The sequence below is a fragment of the Protopterus annectens genome, chromosome 6.part1 (assembly GCF_019279795.1).
Source record: "Protopterus annectens isolate FY-2018-M chromosome 6.part1, PAN1.0, whole genome shotgun sequence".
NCBI lineage: Eukaryota > Metazoa > Chordata > Ceratodontiformes > Protopteridae > Protopterus > Protopterus annectens.
In genome coordinates, this window is record NC_056738.1 from 297879419 (window position 1) to 297898544 (window position 19126).

Here is a 19126-nt window from a genome sequence, read left to right on the forward strand (position 1 = left end):
TCGGCTTTGTAAGGGGCAGATCCTGCCTTTTGAACCTGGTTGACTTTTTCAAAACAGTCACTAGAGCCATTGATGAGGGCAAAGCAGTCCATACAGCCTACCTGGACTTGGCTAAGGCCTTTGCCACCATACCCCACTCAGGCATCATAGATAAGCTCAACAGCTTAAGCGTAAACCCTTATGTCACTAGATGGGTTGCAAACTGGCTAAAGGACAGTACCCATAAAGTTAAAATCACTGGAGCAATGTCAGACTCAAAGCCAGTCACAAGTGGAGTCCCACAGGGATCTGTCCTGGGACCCCTCTTGTTTGGCATTTATTTCTCAGATGTTAAAGCAAACATGGGAGGGTTGTGGCTGACAAAGTTCGCAGATGACTGCAAACTAGGTGCCATAGTCGATACACCAGTGGATACATACATCCTACAAAAAGGCCTCACAGAAACGGACAACTGGTGCCGGAGTCACGGCCTTAAACTAAATGCCAAAAAATGTATAGTCATCCCCTTTGGGAAAAACAAAGTACCCACAAATTATCACATAGACAGCAACCCACTGAGTACGGAAAAAGTAATCAGAAACCTAGGGACCCAAGTCGACAGCGACCTCTCATTTGACACCCACGTTGCCAAAGTGGTTAGAAAAACATTCTACCTTGCACACCTCATCATGAAGGGATTCACATCCAGATCCAAGGATGTCATTAAACCCCTATACTCCTCCCTCATCAGACCCATAATTGAGTACAATGCCCCATTTGGTATGTACCTCACCCGGCATTTGCAACAGCTGGAGAGACCACAAAAGTACCTCACCAAGAGGATCAAGGGTCTCCAACATATGTCTTATTCTGCCAGACTAAAGAAACTTCAGCTCTATTCAGTAGCATACCACCTACTCAGAGGTGATCTCTGCCTGACGTACAAGGCCATGCCAAATCAGGATCTGATGGACATGCTCCACCTCAAAAAATCCAAATCCATCAGGACCACAAGAGCTAAAGACTTAAACCTTGGCACAAGTATGAATAGGACATGCTGGAGGGATAGATTCATAACCCAGAGGCTTCCCATGCTTTGGAACAGGATCCCAGTTCATATTAGGCAGAGCCCCTCACTGACTCTCTTCAAGAGAAATCTTGATGAGTGGATGGGAGATCGTAAGTTTACCCCAGGGGTCACATCTGTGTCACTGCTAGACAGGGGCACAGTAAACTAACTCTATTACATAAGGGGACCTTCATTGTGTCACTACTAGACAGAGGCACATTATTCTAAATTTATTCTGTACATTTTTGTACCATTTCATGGGGTGGCAAAAGCCACATCACTATGGCTAGGCTTACAAATGCCCCAGGGCAGATAGCCTAGTACTAAACTATGAAACTATGAAACTATCAGGCACCACTGAAGTAGTATTTATGGTCTTACAAAGCATCATCAGTACATGTTCCATTCTGATATCTGGAGGTGTAAGGGATATGGGAATTTGTGTAATAAAGACAGGGGTTTCTAAACACAAAATATATTGTTTAAATATGTTATCTTTACTATAAAATTTATCAAAGTGAAGCTCTTTAAACTTTTGATCATGGCTTGTATGATTGTGAGGTAAACAGTAAAACTACCAACTGCACTTTTTATACAGGTAAACCAGTACATGCACAGAGGCATTACTTAAAGTACAATTTAATTTATTCACTCCAATGAAGCCTGGAAAGTTTGTACTCTTAATTCCCAATAGCTGCATCTTGAGAATTTTGAAAAATTAAGCCATGTCCTCATATTTCAAACAAATGTTCATATCTCTGGAGCCAGGTTGGTTACCAAAGAAATGTAAATTGCAAGCTGTTGAGCACCTACTAATCATTATACCAGTAACATTCATTAGATCCTAGGTCTTATAATTGACTGTATGAGTCATATTATACAATGATTGGCCTTTACCATTCAAAAAGTAGCACACTGATTGGTCAGCCCAACTAGCGTGCCCGTTGTAAATCCAAGCATATACCAATGGAAAAAGGTCCAGTTGCCTGGACTTTCATTCATTGGTATATACTGTAACTTTTAATTTTTTTAAAATAAAAAATAAATACAATTTGAAATCTAGACAGTCCGGACATATGAAAGAGACAGGATAGAGAAAATCAGGTACTTTATTCAAAACTAAAGAAACGTGCCTAATTATCCTTCTATTTTCTCCATTCTATCTCTCTCCTACCTTTAAAGTGTCTGAAACCTTTTTTTATTTAAAAAAAAAAAAAGAGCAACAGAGACCTTCCTTACTCCATTTCTTCCTTTCCAAAGCTCTGATGTACTGGGTAAGCATGGGAATGCAAGTCCCATATGCATGCAGAGTACATTATAAAAGCAACAGCATATACAACAGAAGCAGAAGAATATCACGGTGTCATTACACAAAGACATTATTTAAGAAAAATATGTATTTTTTAATAATGTCATTGTATAATAACAATAACTGACTCCATGGTGTGGTATAGTGATGATTTACCCACAGATGTCTTTATTTACTTACTCGGGTTTTGTCATCGTGATTAAACCACACCAACCATGGGTAAATCTTCACTATACCACATTGATGTCATCAGTTATTGCTATAATGACCACTGTAAATATTAGTTGTGTAATATTTTATAAACAGCTTACAATAATTCAGTAACCACTCAAGCAACACACATACTGTTAGCAGCATTTTATTTATATAGTTTTTATATATGAGGCTAAGCATTGGTGTTGTGTTATTTGGGTGTTGAGATATATAGCCAAATATGAAAATTATGATAATATAAATAAATAGTATATGGACAACAATCACTATCTCTTATGCAGCACTAGACAGATGCCAAACATCAGTGCAGTTGTGTTGTTCATCATGCAAGCTGTAAGTTGGAATGTTTCAAAAACTTGTATATGGCATAGTTTGGATCTTATTAATGCAAATTTGAACAGGCTATAATTTAAACATCCAAAGGTATTAGAAGAATATAACTGCATGAGCACCTGGAGAGGTCACTTAGCTGTAGTGAGTTAAAGCTTTGGCTTGAACTTGATAGCAGCAGTAAAGGAATATAAAACTTTAGACATTTGGCAGTTGACAGGTTTAACATAACTTTTCCCAGTAATATAAGAAAGCTCGAACTGTAATGGGATCCCAAGATCTCTGATAAGATAATAACTTCAGTAAAAAGATTACTAATGGCAAGGCCTAAAAACAACTGTTGCTTCTAAGGCTAAAATATACTAAGAAATGTTCCTTTTAATGTAAAACAAAAAGCACCAACTATTATGTTAATCTGTCACAAATGTGGAGAGACAGAAATTATCACATGACTAAATTATATGCAACTAGACAGAATGCTAGTGTCACAGATATGAAAACTGAAATGAAGTTGTCCCAGTGTCTAATATTATTGAGTCAGCCCCAGGTCACTGCCTTACAACTGAGATAGTAGTGAAGTATATTGTGATTTTATAAGGAAAGAAGTTAAAGCTTCACTAGATTCTAAAGGCATGATTTTTCTTATCAATGGTGTCTTACTGTGTAAGCAAAGATTAAGGTAACCATTAACTGTATGTAATATACATTTAAGGCGATAGACAAGGGTATTCCTTTACACAAACAGGTAATAAACATTTCTGGGAAACCGTTACATCTTGTGCCTATACCCCCTGATTTAACTTATGATGTGATATTAGATAAATATTTTCATTTTTTTAAATCACCGAGAAAAATGTGAGAAGGAGAATCCATAGACTCTGTGTGTCTAGATGACAGTCTTAATAAAAAGGAAGTAGAGCGGCAACTTAAAGTCAATATACCCATTCAGTATAAGAATACAAGAGGGAAAAGTAAGGCAGTGACACTCATGGAGGTTCAGAATTTCAACCATGAAAATAGAGTTGGCATAGTAATTGCAAAAGGTGTCAGAATTCTGTTGTGGTTAATCAGAAAGAAGGGTATTTTTCCACTACTAGAGCCATGCACCAATGGCAGAGAAACAGCAACCCATAAAAGGAAAGATATTTCAGTATAAGAACTGAAGATGAACTGGTAAAAGATTCAGAAGTAAAAGTTAGTGCCAGGAGTCCACACAAAAAAGTGGATAAAATAGATAAGTAAGCCATTTATGTGTTGGCTCTTAGAACTAAGTGAGTACAGAAAGTGAAATAAGAAGAAAAATATAGAATCCTAAGGATATCTGTATTAGTATAAAGTAGAAAAGGCAGGCCAGAAGAAATCTGTAAATCAATAATAAAGTAAACATAATGATAAATATTGTTGTGACATACCCTTTGTAGTTGTAAACAGTAGAGGGAAGAAAAGAATGTCAAAGGATTGTATCCACTTATATTAACATAATCAAAAAGCATCCAAAAAGTAATTGGAGCACTCACAGATGTCTGTGCTGGCAGTAGAGAATGTACATCAGAATGTGATTTTGTTTAGCATTATGTTCTGTAGGAGAATATACAGAAGAAGCTGAAGCAATGGTATTTTTTTAAGGGGAGGAATCTACAACTCTTACCTTGAGAAAAGTTGTTGAGAAAGTAACCCTGAGTTATTAAACTTTCAAATAAGGCACATGAAACTTAAAAAGACACAAGGGGAAGATGATATTTTCAGCAGAGCAAGCTAAAATATAACATATGTCATAGTGGAATATAGTAAACATGTTTCCATTACTTATTTCTCTGCTTTGAGTTAAGAGGGTATCATATAGAGCTCAAGAAAAGAAAGGGATGAAATTCTTCATCATTTACTACTGCCAAAACTGTAAGGCACAAGTAATGAAGATTCCCATAGACATATATCACATTGTAGGAGGTCAGCACAAAACTAAGCAAGAATATAAGCAAGATTTTAATAGTCAGGCATATTGAATGACACAGAGAAAGTTGGTTTTGCTTTTCTAGAATGCAAGAAATTGGTTCCCTTCTGGATGTAAAAGTCCACTTATGCCAATGTTGATCATATAAATACCATTTGAATGTATTGCTGTGTACGTTATGAGGCCACTTGTAAAAATCTAACAAAAGACATCACTAAATACTGCTCATAATGAACTATACTACCAAATTCCCAGAAGCAGTGCCATTATGCAAAGCTAATGCTAAGACTATTACAATGGAACTGGTGCCAGATACTTACTGGTAAAGGCAATTCAGACCTATAGGATTTAAGGAGAATATTCCACTGTGTGTTTACAAGCCACAGAAGTCAGTTACAAGACAAAGCATGAAATCTGTACCTGAAGAGCAGATAAAGCAATTCTTGCTAAAGTGCAAAAGCAGGAGGTGAAAATAAAATGTATTAAAATATGAAGAAGTCTTCTCATGGATGCCTAGAAATAAAAAATACAGAAGCAAATTCTCTAGTGAAGGTTAGAATGAGAATCACAGGGGCACATAAATACTACATGAGAGAAGTTCAAAACTGCTTAAAGAAGCCATGATAGTAGAGTTACTTAGTGTTTCAAGCAGTTCAATAATTCTAGTCTCTAAATGTGATGGAAATATTAGCTTCTATAAAGACTTTACAAAACTGAATAGCATTTCAAGGTTTTATAGCTACTTTGTGTTCAGAATGGATACATTTGTAGAGAAACTTAAGACCAGATACATAGCAACATTTGATGAAGAGACACTGGCAGATACTGTATACCCCTGCTGCCAAAAATAGTATTTTTTGAAAATCCTGATAGACGTTTCAAGTAATCATTGATACCATTTGATCTACTGGAGTTATAGAAACTGATAGATAAAATATTGAAGCACCATTCATGATCTATTGCTACATGCTAAGATGTTATGGGCATTTACTCAAGAGGACTGGGTATCACACTTACCTGAAGTGTAGGTAGAATCCATGTCAAATGGAGGTTTGACAGCAAAATATAAATAGAATAAACTGGTTATGGATGAAGTCAAGTATTTAAAGTACCTGAAAGGAAGAGAGGTGGTAAGACCACAACTAGAAAAAAAGAGGCCATAAAAACTGGATTATACCTTCTACTAAGAAACATATAAAGGCTTTGCATGAACTAGCTCGGCACCCTAAAAAAGCTTGTGCCTAACTATGTAGTTATTCGCTGTCCCTAACCAATCTCACAGGAGGGCTAGCTGCTGTCAGGGTGCAATGGTCTCCTGAGGCATGTAGAGCTTAAAAGGATACTATATTCTGAACCTATGTTAACACCTACTGATCCTACTAAAATGTATACTTTTATACCAGTGCATCAGAGGAAGGTTTGAGACAGTGCTATTCCTAAAATATTCACATTTTATGATCTTTTGTTATTAAAACCCTTTATCTGGACTATACTGTTAAGGAAAAAAGTACACACACACACACACACACACACATATATATATATATATTTATGTACCACAAATGCAACACTGTAGTCATATTATACTCAGCTACATGGTCTTGAGTTCTTTGCTTTTTCTCATGGTTTTGCATGTCTGTATATACTCTAGGCACTGACCGAGAAGTCATTACATCTAATCGAAAAATTTATTTGACCTTAGTTAGTCCTGTTCTTTTGAGTTTTGCATCTTATACAGGTATGTATAAATAATGCAGACAGAAAGGCTAATTAACACATTAAAAAATTATAAACCAGATAATTATAAAAGTAGATTTTATCATGAACACTCAAAAAAACATCATTATTAATAACTTTGGATAGCTTACTTCTAAATCTTTCTGATTCTAAAAGGAAAATCATTATCCTTTTTTCTATGTACATTAATAGAATACATAGGCAGCTGTTGTGTTTGTTATTATCCTTACAGTTTATTTTATAGCATAACAATTAATAAGTAAGGCTTACATCTTAATTTTCTTTTATATTTATTGCCATCTTTGAAGTCAGTAGTAGTAACATATTTCTTTAGTACATGCAATCCAATCCAAGTGATGCCGAAAAGTTCTGTTAAGTAATTGATTTCCTTCTTGGTCCATAGTTTGGACTGTTGTTTTATCATGTCATAAATTCCCCTTTTCATGATAATTTAATTTTTATTCCAGCTTTTATTGCATTAGCATGTATTCTACTGCTCTTACAAAAACCACCAGAGGTGAGTCATCAAATACTCAGATAAGGAACAGTCAGTTATTATGAAAAACATTTGTAGTAGCAGGAAATGGCATTGATTATTCCCTTAAACCAAATAATAAAAGACCAACAATCAAGAAATATGAGATATAAGTAGTCAGGGGGAAATACTTTTATTATTTTTAATATAACAGTTAGATAGAATGCCTATTTGCTGTTTTATTGCACTTCTGTTATACCAGGCCTTACTAATGAATTTGCAAGGGTTTCATCTTGACAAAATAAATAGTATATAAAATAAATGAGGCATTCTAAGGTTCACCCATGGGACTTCATTAGGATGACTCAGGCATATGTATTCCCTACACACACACACACACACACACACACACACACACACACACACACACACACACACACACACTTACATACATAGACATATATGAATAAGACCAGTTTGGCAGTTCGTACTCATATCACACATCTGCAGTACAGGGCAAAGGCTAACATGTTGTGCTACTGTTCAGAATAGAACAACAAAGATACATTACTCAGGAAGTATTCTGCAGGCCACCTGGCTCACAGTGTTTCATTGCGGATTTTGGCAAGAAAACGCAGTAGCTGGTAAGCAGCCAATGTTCATGATATGGGAAAAGGAATACATCAGTACTGAGCAGTGGAAAGAAAGTCAGCATTAAATATCTGGTTCCTCCTATTCCTTTCATACAACAGCTGCATCTGTTTCTTTTTTTTTTTTTTTGCTTCTTTTTTGTAATAGTTTCATTTCTTCTAAGACTACGACTCAGCATTACAAAGACAGAAACAGCTGGACAGGATGTTAAGCAACAATTAAACATGATGAACTTATGGAAGAATGAATGAATGAATGAATGAAGGAAGGAAGACAACAATGTAGCTAATTTTTCCACTGTCTCTGTCTATGTACATAAGCCTGCAGTAAAACAAATTCACTTCAGTACCACTTTAAACAGACATAGCAGAGTGCTAATTTATGTGCATAAATTGAACAGTGCAATTGCTTCCATTTACTGTGGCAAAAAAACTAACAAATATAACTTGCAGCACTAATTATTCTGTATGGAACATATTCCAATATATTATTGCCAGAATGCTGCATATTTTTTTCTCTGTTTCTTCCTAACATACCACACCTCAGGTAGTATCTGGAAAAGCCAGTATAGCTTATTGGGGAACAGAATCTGTTATAAAACCTCAGAGGTTGCAATCCTTTACTCCTTTTGTGCTGCAGTATAGGTAGAATTTACCAGAACTTTCTAGAAGTGTGGCTAGAATACGTAAATCCTGTAGGGTTGTGTCATGATGCATCACATAAAGAAAACAAAGAGGTATTGCCTGCCAGAAAAATAAGATCTGCAATGCCTATCACTAATAGCTACTTACAACAACTGATACCCTGCACAAACATATACCTCTAGAATGAGATTATATCTAGGTCTGACTGGGGAAGCAAATGGTCAAACTGGTTGTGAGATACAGAAAGCTATTGTGGCTAAGTTTAAAGCCCTGTACTTAATATAAGAATGTGCAGATGAAAAGTGATTCCCCAAAAAAAAAAATTAAAATTTTCTCAAATTTTACTTGGTAAGACAATGAGGCAAATAGCATTCATTGTTTGTTTTTTTGGCTTTTCCCGGTTAGGGGTCGCCACAGCAGAACTCCAGTTGACTAATGATTGGCAGTCGATTTTTATGGTGCCGAGTTGACAGCCCGACGCCCAACCTTCAGCGAAGGCATGCCCATTCACGCATCTCTTTCAGAGGCCACTCAACCGTGGGGAGGACATGCAGACTCCACACAGAAGGCACTCCAGTCGAGAATCAAACAGGAGAACCTCTTGCTGTGAGGTAACAACGTTAGCGCTGTACCACCGCGGAATAGCATTCATTACGATTCCTAAAAAATACATCATTATGAATTGACAACACTCAGTAAGAAAATGGCAGTGAATGAGGATCGTGCCAAGAAATTCACCAGAAGCACACATAATCTGAAGCAGGAAAGTGTCTGCAAATAATTTTATTGCAATAATACTGCATAAAACAGCTTTATTTGGAGCTAAAATACATCCCAATCAGCAATGAGGCAGAAAAGCAATAAGAAGAAAAAGATGAAAAGACCTAGAGTCATTTTTACAGTTAAAGAACTTCTACTTAAAATGCCTTTATACATACTTTCAAGGAATGTGTACTGAGCCAAGTAAATGGAGCTTCAAGTGTGTGTATGTTTGTTGGGGAGAGGGGGTGATAGCCATACTTAACCAAGTCATAATATTACTAGCCTCACTGCTATGAAAAATATGCCAACTCCACCTTACATTTTTTGCTAACTGAGACAAATTAAAACAAAAGCCATTCTATGGATTATAGTCAACCAAACCTACTTTTAAGCCAAAATCAAAGTACGTGCAAGCAAGATATAACCTAATAGAGTCATGCTGCCCAGTGCCATGTTACATTTCCTGATGCTCATCACTTTGATTGCCATTCTGTATTGGTCATAACAAGGGTTCATTTTCATTTATTTTCATTCAGTAATTCTACAGCTCCTCTTTCTTGAATAACAAAATACTTTCATTCATGCTCTTTATATGTAGTACACACATTATTTTCCATTTTAATACTTGCTTTCTTCATGTAGTTTGAATGGCTAAAGGTACATAAAGCATAGATGATTCTACAGTAATACTAGTAATCATTTACAGCTTCTCATACAATGCATACACATTTTTGGGATGTCCTATTAGGTGGGTATAGTGCTATTTTCTTTTATGCTCCCGCACTCTTATTTATCTTCATTTTACTTTCCTTTAGTATTTTAGATCATCACTTTTTTTTTCTAGTAGGTCAGCCCTCAAGATTAGATATAAAATGCTTATAAATATCAGCTTGTAGTCATGTGTCTATTTTGCTCAGTTTCTATTTGGTTGTGTATTAAAACTCTGAGAACAGATGGTGTTCATAGGCTACCTCTGGAAAAAAAAACATTTCTACCCAGTATAATTACCTGAGTAACAAATATAAATGCCACTTTAAGTTAAATTTATGCTCTATGCATTTTTGAATTTATTACAATAATACATATGAGTAATGTATTATTATTACTTGTAATTCACTACTAACAATACTAATGGACTTTTTACTTCACTGATTTTGTAAAGTGGCGGACCCTAAAGATTATAATGTTTAGAATGACCATAATGTCTTAGCAATGCAGTCTGTCCCATCATAGAGTCTTTTATCATTCAAAAATAAAAAAAAACTGGCCTTTCTGAGAAAATCTGTACATTTGAGACGTATGGAAATGCATCATCTTACATTCTGTAGTCATTATATCTTCTGAGGACAAGGCTCTTGCAGAAAAAATGGAGTAGCCCTTAAAATAAATAAAAGAGTGTCAAAATCAGTGCCTAGTTACAGCCTAACAAATGGTGTAGAATGACCTCAGTCAGTGTTCCAGACCAATTATTCAGCAGCACAGTGATACAAGTATATGGCCTAATTATAGATGCTGAAGTGGACATTGGCCAGTTTTATAATGATCTTTAGTACCTTCAGGGTATAACACCAGTAGAATATATTCTGTTCATCATAGCTGCTTGTAATGCTAATGCTGGTAGTGAAAGAACAGCTGAGATAGTAAGGAAATTCTGCCTTGAATTATTGAATGAAGTGGGACATAGACTAATATAATTCTGCAAAAACAAATCACTGGTGAAAGCAGACACTCTCATTCAAAGGTATAAAAGATGATTTTAAACATGGGTATCACTAAGCTGTCAACAGAGAAATCAGACTGCCTATATATATTGCAGTCAGCGATAGAACTGCTTTATACAGTCAGCAGAAACAAGACCTAGAACTGAATGTAGATGGTGCCATCAGCTTCTTATCCCGGGTTTTAGCATTCTGTTGAAGTTAACAGGTAAGGTCTCCAGGACAACTACATTTCAGCTCAGTGATATTCCATATGAATAGGTAGGGAGGAGGAGAACGGGTTTAAGGTAATGTATCTGGTGATTAGATTTCCTGAAGAACTATGGGCAGAAGCTTGTGAATCTGTCTACAAATAAGTAAAAAAAAAGGAAAAGTATGTTAAATTAAATTCAGACTTTCCGGGAATAGCAAGAAGAGATAACTGGGGATATATCTAAATGAAGATAATGAAATGGGGAAGACAAGAAGAAGAGTGTAGATATTAAGGAATAAAATGGGCATAACAAAAGATAAAGAAGGGGGGGACCTAGCATAAGATATTACGAACACGTATCAGGAATATACAGAAGAACTACGTAAGGAGGACCATAATATCTACTGATATCTATGATAGTAAGTTCTCTGATGCAGAGCCAGACATACAGGAGAGTGAAGTTAAAGAGACCATGGAAAACTATGGTAATAACAAGTTGGCACTAAAGTGATGGATTTCCAGCTGAATTGTTTAAAATCCTGCAAACTAACACTGTTAATGTCTCGGATTTAATTGGCTAGTAAATTTATAAACTATAAGAGTAGCCACTGCATTGCAAAAGGCAAGTTGAACCCCAATGAAAAGGGTCATGCTTAAAGAGTTCTCAGATTATTGGACAGTGCATTTCTTAAATTTGGAAAACATAACACTGTCCATTGATTTGGAAAAAGCAATGTGTATTACAATCTAAAAAAAATGGCAATGTTAAGGAGTACTCAGGTTATTGGACAATTGCACCTGTTTCCATACTAGTGAAGTATTGATCAAGATCCTGCACTCTAGACTCCTATAAACATAAGGACTACAAATTGGAATCCATAGAAGCTTGTTTTACAAATGGAAGAGAGCATCAGAGAATAAATTGTCAGCATAACCCAGATAACAGAAAACACATCGGAGTTAAAAATATATTTAATTCTGCTTTCACAAATACTTCAAAACACTTGACTGTGGGAATATAACAAACTGTGGCAAATTCTTAGAAAAATGTGAATGCCTGTCAGCATATTTACCTTCTGAGTAATCTTAATCCAGCCCAAAAATCAAAAGTTAGAACTGAATATGTAATAACTGACTGATTCAAGAATAGGAAAGGTGTACATTAGGGATATACATTGTCGACCTAATCATTAATTTATATGCTGGTTATATGTTGAGAAATACTGGATTACAAGAATCAGATGTTGGAATCAAAATTACTGGGGAGAATATTAACAACCCAAAATTTGCAAATAATACCAGTCTAACGCCGGAAAGTAAATGTGTTTATATAAACTGCCTGTTGATGAAAATGAAACCAAAAAGTACATAAGATGGCTTGCTATGAAGCATAAAAAATAAGCAAATAAACAAAAAAGCAAGGTCCCAAAGACAGTTAAGGTGGTCAAAAGAACAAGTAATGAACCTCAAAAGACCACACTGCAAATAACACAAAAATAACTTGTATAATCATCACGTTGCAAGTGCTATTGTCTCTATCAATGAGACTTCATTAGAAGTTGACTTAGCCATAGAGTTAATATATATAACTAATATAATCAATGTTTCATCCTCCCCTTTCTGAGGAACACCTTAAAGTTTGTTTATCATTTAACCCTGAAAAACCACAGGAATCAAGCTTCATTTGCAAACAATACTCTTTCCAATCCAGATCTTCTTCAGTACCAAATATTATTTAAAAATTAGATACATGGACAATAACAGTAAACAAAAGGCTTTTCCTTTTACTATACTTATTAACATGCTTAGCCAATGCATTGCTAAAATCAAAAGCTTCAATAGCATACATATGTTCATCAATTCTATGATGCAATTCACTTTTTCTTCCTATATAAGAAGCATTATATATTTAGCTGCCTAAACCACACACCTTTACTTTTACAACTGAATCTGTCAGGGACATCGATTTCAAAAACTCTCAAGATTAACTTTCTAGTATCAACATTGATAAACTTGCAATAATGGCAATCAAAAGATTTATATCTTTGCATTCCCTTTTTAGTCACTGGAGTTTTAGATAAACCACTAGAAAAAAAAAACTTTAACATTTCTTTCTCGTTTATTAACATATATTGGGGCTTCCCCTATTTTATCAACAATTTCTTTGAAACTTCTAAATATCTTTCAGTTATTTTTGATAAACATTTTAACATTTATTTCATCTTAGAAAACTTGTTAACCATTGCCATAACATACACTCATTTGTTTGATCCTCTTTCTTACTTGAATGTGATGATATATAAGGAAGAAGGCATGTTAAAAGCTAAGATGTATAAGAAAGATGTACAACACAAGGCTCATTTCAATTATGATAGCATGCACTCATATGCTTTAAGAAAAAACATTGTTAAAAAGCAATTTGTGAGGTGGTTAACTGAAGATGATGTTCTTATTAGAGATGTAAGTACCATTTTGGCAGAGAAGTTTAGATGCAGGGGTTATCCTACTTAGATTGTATCTCAGACCAGGAGAGAGGTGACAGAATATAGAATAGATAAGTATAATTCTTGAAGCAATGCTGTTGAACAGATCAAACAAACGATAACTAAAATGGGAATGTATAAATGTGTTGCTTGTCATTATTGCAGTTTATCAATGCCGGACCTTGGAAGATTCTGAAATCAATGGCCCTGGCAGGTTCAATTATCAAAGTAAATTTGTGGTGTACACAGTGAATTGTAGCAAATATACTGTTTTTATATTTTTCTGAATATCTCCAAAATCTCAATGACTTTATGTTTTGCTGTTACTTATAAGTCATACACAAATTTTAACTAGCAGTTCTATATTTGATTATCATTCAGCAAAAAAGTGAGACTGGCAACTAAATAAATAAATGCATAAATAAATATAACTGAAGTATGATACTTCATCCTGTCCCATTAATCCTCATTATCACAGTTGTAATCTCCCTTAAAAAAAATCAAGAATAATTCCTCAAAGCTCCCAGCTATTATTGCATATTAAATGCATGGTTTTGTTGTAATGTAACAAAATGACAACTATTAACTTGCACATGGGCCCCTTTTCAAAATATGCACTCTTTTTGGAAGTAGCTCAAATAACTTAGTCCTCCATTCCAGAAAGTGTAGTGAACATCCTGATTTGTAATTTCTGCAACCTTCACGTTAACATAAATATGCAAATCTTCTTTCAAATACACAGTAAGTTTTCATATTCTGTTATAACAAACATATGTCTATAAATACTTATTCAGATAGCTGGCATCTCTAGCAACATCTTTGTCCATGTAGATATCCCAAACCATTCATGTTCTTTCCACTTCCTGCTGCCCTTTCCACTCCTCCTTCGCCACCTCAAGCAAAAAGAAAGATTCCTCTGGATTTGCAGTCTTCTTATGTTTTGAATTTATTACTTCTTATAGTTATGCAAGAGTAGAGTATCCATTTTAACTTTGTCTTGGCTTCATCAGCTGGGAGAGGTAATCCATACATTAACCTGCATCTATTTTATTCTCTTATCATAGGCAAAAAATGTGCCCTCTGTTTGAACATTACATTAGGAAGAGCATGTTCCACATGCATCCCATGACCTACTAATGTAAATATTCTTCCCCAGTGCCTTATCTGCACCAGTACATTCTCCTTTTCATATGTAGGTACAAGCTGCAAAAAGATAACCTTTGTTTCATCATATAATCTCAGTGAAATGGACACTGGCAACCTACGAACAAACTCAATCCCTAATGATAATTTTGTAAACCCTGTCCACAGCATAATCTTAGTTTTTATAAAACCCATCAAATCAACTGCGCTTCCCTTTCCAAAAAGTAAATAAGTCTAAGATTCTTTCTTTTTTATATATTATCCTCTGTTGTGACAAACAGTTACTGCACATATACTGCTTCATTACCATTTTAATTTTTCCAAGACTTTTAGGTTTCTAATACCACAACAAGAATGGACCCCATTCCTAAGTCAAAGTATGATTAAAGTTCATGTAATTAATATTGTTTCAATCTTAGATGTTAGACAAAAGGGCTCTTTGCAGCATCTATAATGTGCCAGTATTGACTCTTTCTGAATTCATATGGATTTACATGCATCAGTAACATATTTAAGCAAGATTATAAATTATTTTTTTATAAGGCCCACTGCTCCAACTTTTATTAGAACTGTTTGGGTATCTTTCTTCTACAGTGTCATTTCTTCCTGCAAATCCTGATATTTTATGGTTTTGTATCTCTCTGTACATAAGACACTGCAGTCACTGGATTTAGCAATTTCAATAATCAATGCTATTTTTGTCTCCTTTTCATGGACTACTATATCTGGTTTTCTCACATCTATTTTTTGAATTGTTGGTATTCAGTGAACCCATGTGATATAAATCTCATTGTTTTCTATAATTCTTTGTGGCTCATGTTTCCAGAGCTTCTTAGCTACATCAGTATTATAATATTTGTACAATCCCCATGGCAACAGTCTTGCCACATTATTATGCCTTTCAGTATACAGGCCTTATTCCATTAGTGTACCACACCCAGCACAAGATATTCAAGTTTTTTCCAATTATGCTTTACAAAACCTGCATTTGTTGGTTTCTCCAACATTTTCAATGGACTTTGCAAACCAACATGTATGTAGTCCACTGTCCTGGGCTGCCAGTATTAACCTTTCATCTTTTGGTTTAAATTCACCTCTCCTTAACCATTCTTGTGTTATATCCTGATCAATATGAGGTTGTTTCAAGAGATTTCCGTACTTGCAACTATATTTATACATTTTCCACATTTCTTGCCTTCTCATCTGATCCTGCACCTTAAGTTCTTTCTTTTGTCTTTTTGGCAGATTCATTTGCTGCCTGATGTTTATCTACTTCTGGTTGGATTTCCATTCCCACTTGACACTGATATGCTTCTGCTAAATTAAGCAGTGAAGTCAGCTTAGACTTGTACTCCTCTTATTTGGATCTTGTGAGATCAGTGGATATGTATGCAGTCCTACAACTGCAGATCTACATATGTGAATAATTTTGAGGAAGCCCATACCTCATTTAGAACAAGGAATATATAATCTTGGTACACACTTACTTTTATAAATAATTTTTCTTGTTTCCCTGTCCAACTGATCCATCACCTTTTGTGGACAGTCAATCACCCCAAAAATGTAAGTTAGAACAGGAAGAGCAAATTAGTTTATAGCTTGGACTTTGTTCCAAGATGCCAGAGCTGTTTTCAGTATTAATTTTAGTCTTCTGAAATATTCCTTACTAAGTTTTATTTGCTTTTGTTCATGTTGTATTGTTTTTTTTCCAAATATTTTATTGATTTTCAAAAAGACAAAACATAATTTCTACTAGAATACAAATGAAACAAAAGACAAACTATACACAATATGTACATATGGCCTATATGAAAAAAAATGAGAATAATTTAGAGTTAGAGAGAGGTAGTTACACATAACAAAAAAAATAGTGTAATTTCTCCAAGTACTAAGAAGATGTGGAGATCTTTAAAGTCTCAATGAGAGAAAAAACTTTATTAAACTTTATTTATTTTATAGGATTGTTGATCCACTTATTAGGGAAGATTCTTGTTTCTTTTACCTTTGTTTCCATATGTATTGTTTCTTCTAGTAGAGTCATAAATTCATGTTGTATTGTTAATCCTTCATCGATCCCCAAATATTTATACACTCTGCTTTGCTCAAGTTTTTTTATACTGCTTTCATGTCCCAGACTAATATGCTCTTTGTGTCACAGCTTTCCTGATTTAAATGTTCCTTTTGCACATTTATCAAAGCCAAATCACATTATTGTATCATCTGAGAAAGTTTTCACCACTTGTAGCTGTATTTTAAGCTCCTCATTTAATGAACTCTACAACTTTAAATCATCCACAAAAGGAAGATGAGAAGTCTTTACACTTTGTTGTTTTTTAAGAGACAAATTATAGCCATGACCTAATCTGTTAAGTAGACAGCTTAATGATTTAAGGGCAAGACAAAAGAGCAGCAATGACAAAGAGTCACCATGGAATATCCCCCTTTTAATTTTTATCCCTGGGATAATAATTTGTCCTTTATCATGGCTTAGCTATAAAGTGGTTTGCCACTGTTTCATGGTCACAGTAAAGCAATCAATCAATGTAGGGTGTATCCTATACATTTGTAAGCACTCTTTTGTCCATGAATGTGGGATGCTGTCAAATGCTTTTTTGTGGTCAATCCATGGCATACATAGAGTCTTCACTGTTTTACAATTCTCCATTATGACTTTATATAACAACAAATGATCCTATGTCTTTTATGACTTTCTTTTGTTACCTTTTTGTTCTATTGCCAAGACTGAGTTTTCTTCTAAATGACTATAAACGCTATCAGCCTCACTTCCATCATTGGAAGGCAAGTTATTGGTCAATAGTTTTTAGGATATCTTACAAGTTCACTCTTAAGGAAGAGTATCATGTTTTCCACTTGTTAACCAGGTTTGCCTATGTTCAGGGTGCATATATAAATAGTTCTTACTCATAGCTAACTCTTCATGTAAAAATGTTAATACGTTAAGCCAGATGTTAGGTACTGCATCTAGGCCTGGGGTTTGCCGTTTAAAAGTTTTTCTTAATTTTGTTTCGATTTCTCTGGATGTTACTTCATCCCATTTCATATCTTGTACATCTGAAGTTCTTATGCTTTCTTTTACTTCTTCTATCCATCCACCATCTTTGTTATGTTCTATAGGATCTTAATAGATATTTCTCCAAAATATATTATTTCTACTTTTTTGGTGGTGTTTCTATTTCTTTTGCCTTGTTTCCCAATTCTCTATATACATTTTTTGGTCATCAAAAATTTGCTTATTTGTACTTTTCCTTCATATTTATATTTATCTGAATAAGCAGTGGATGGTACTTACTAGATGGGGTTTTTAGGTTGGATGAACACCTGAGTTTTTCTGGAACCTCTAATCTTCTCAGTTCTTGCCTAGACCTATGCAGTCAGTCCTTAGTCTTTAAAATCCATATAAATAGCACACAGTCCTCAGTCCTTAAAACTCTTCATTGGTAAATGAGCGCTGCTTAGATAACTTAGGAGAAGTGGTTTACAGATCTGCATTCACTGTCAAAACACTGGGTGTGTACCAGGAAAGAAACTCCCATTGGACAGAGGGAACAGATAGGGGGAGGGTTAAACCTTTATTCTGGATGGCCATGATGTCATGGGAGGCTTGTCTTGGATTGCATGGGGTTGGATTTACAGAGGTATGCTCACATACAAGATCCATTTTATGACTTTCAATAAAGAATTACATTTTGTACTGCATGTTGGTAAGATTTAATTATAAATGTTCAAAAGAGCTGTATAACTGTTTTTATTACATGTTGGAACATGGATTTGAAGTTAATATGAAAAGAGCACTGCAAAAAGAGCATGAAGCACTGCAAGACTTCCACATCATGTCTGCATTGTCACTGAAATTAATGTTTGCTGCTACCTTGCATAGTTAGGTAAGGTTTGCATTTTGTCTTACTACATGTCTTATATATACTAATGGTCACTTTCATTTTTAGTTGATGTTGAATGCTACAACAAGATTCATGCATTATAGTTGCCTAGTAATATTTATGATATGATTCATGCATTATAGTTGCCTAGTAATATTTATGATATCAATCTATTTTCTGTTTCTGGTAAATAAGGCAGAACCTCATACTCTGTGTTGGCATAATGAGTCATTATCACATGTTACTATATAGCTCAACCGAAACTGTTAGTTCACATAGTGGAGGATGTATTTCAGTTTCTATCAAGGGATATGACAAGGTAAGTAGCTGGTGAAGGACTAGAACCCAGAGCTATTTTTGAGCTCTGTAGAGCACTGTAACAAGGTTCATGTTTGCTGGTGGCAAAGCAATATCATAATGTCCTGGTTGTAAGTTTGTGTCTGGTTTTAGTTAACAGGGCAACCTTCATACTTTATAAAAAGTCATCATCTGCTGGGGAGAGGATATGGGGCAACAGACATCTGCAGCAATTATTGCACATTTTTATTACTGGCTTAGCTATGTACTGTA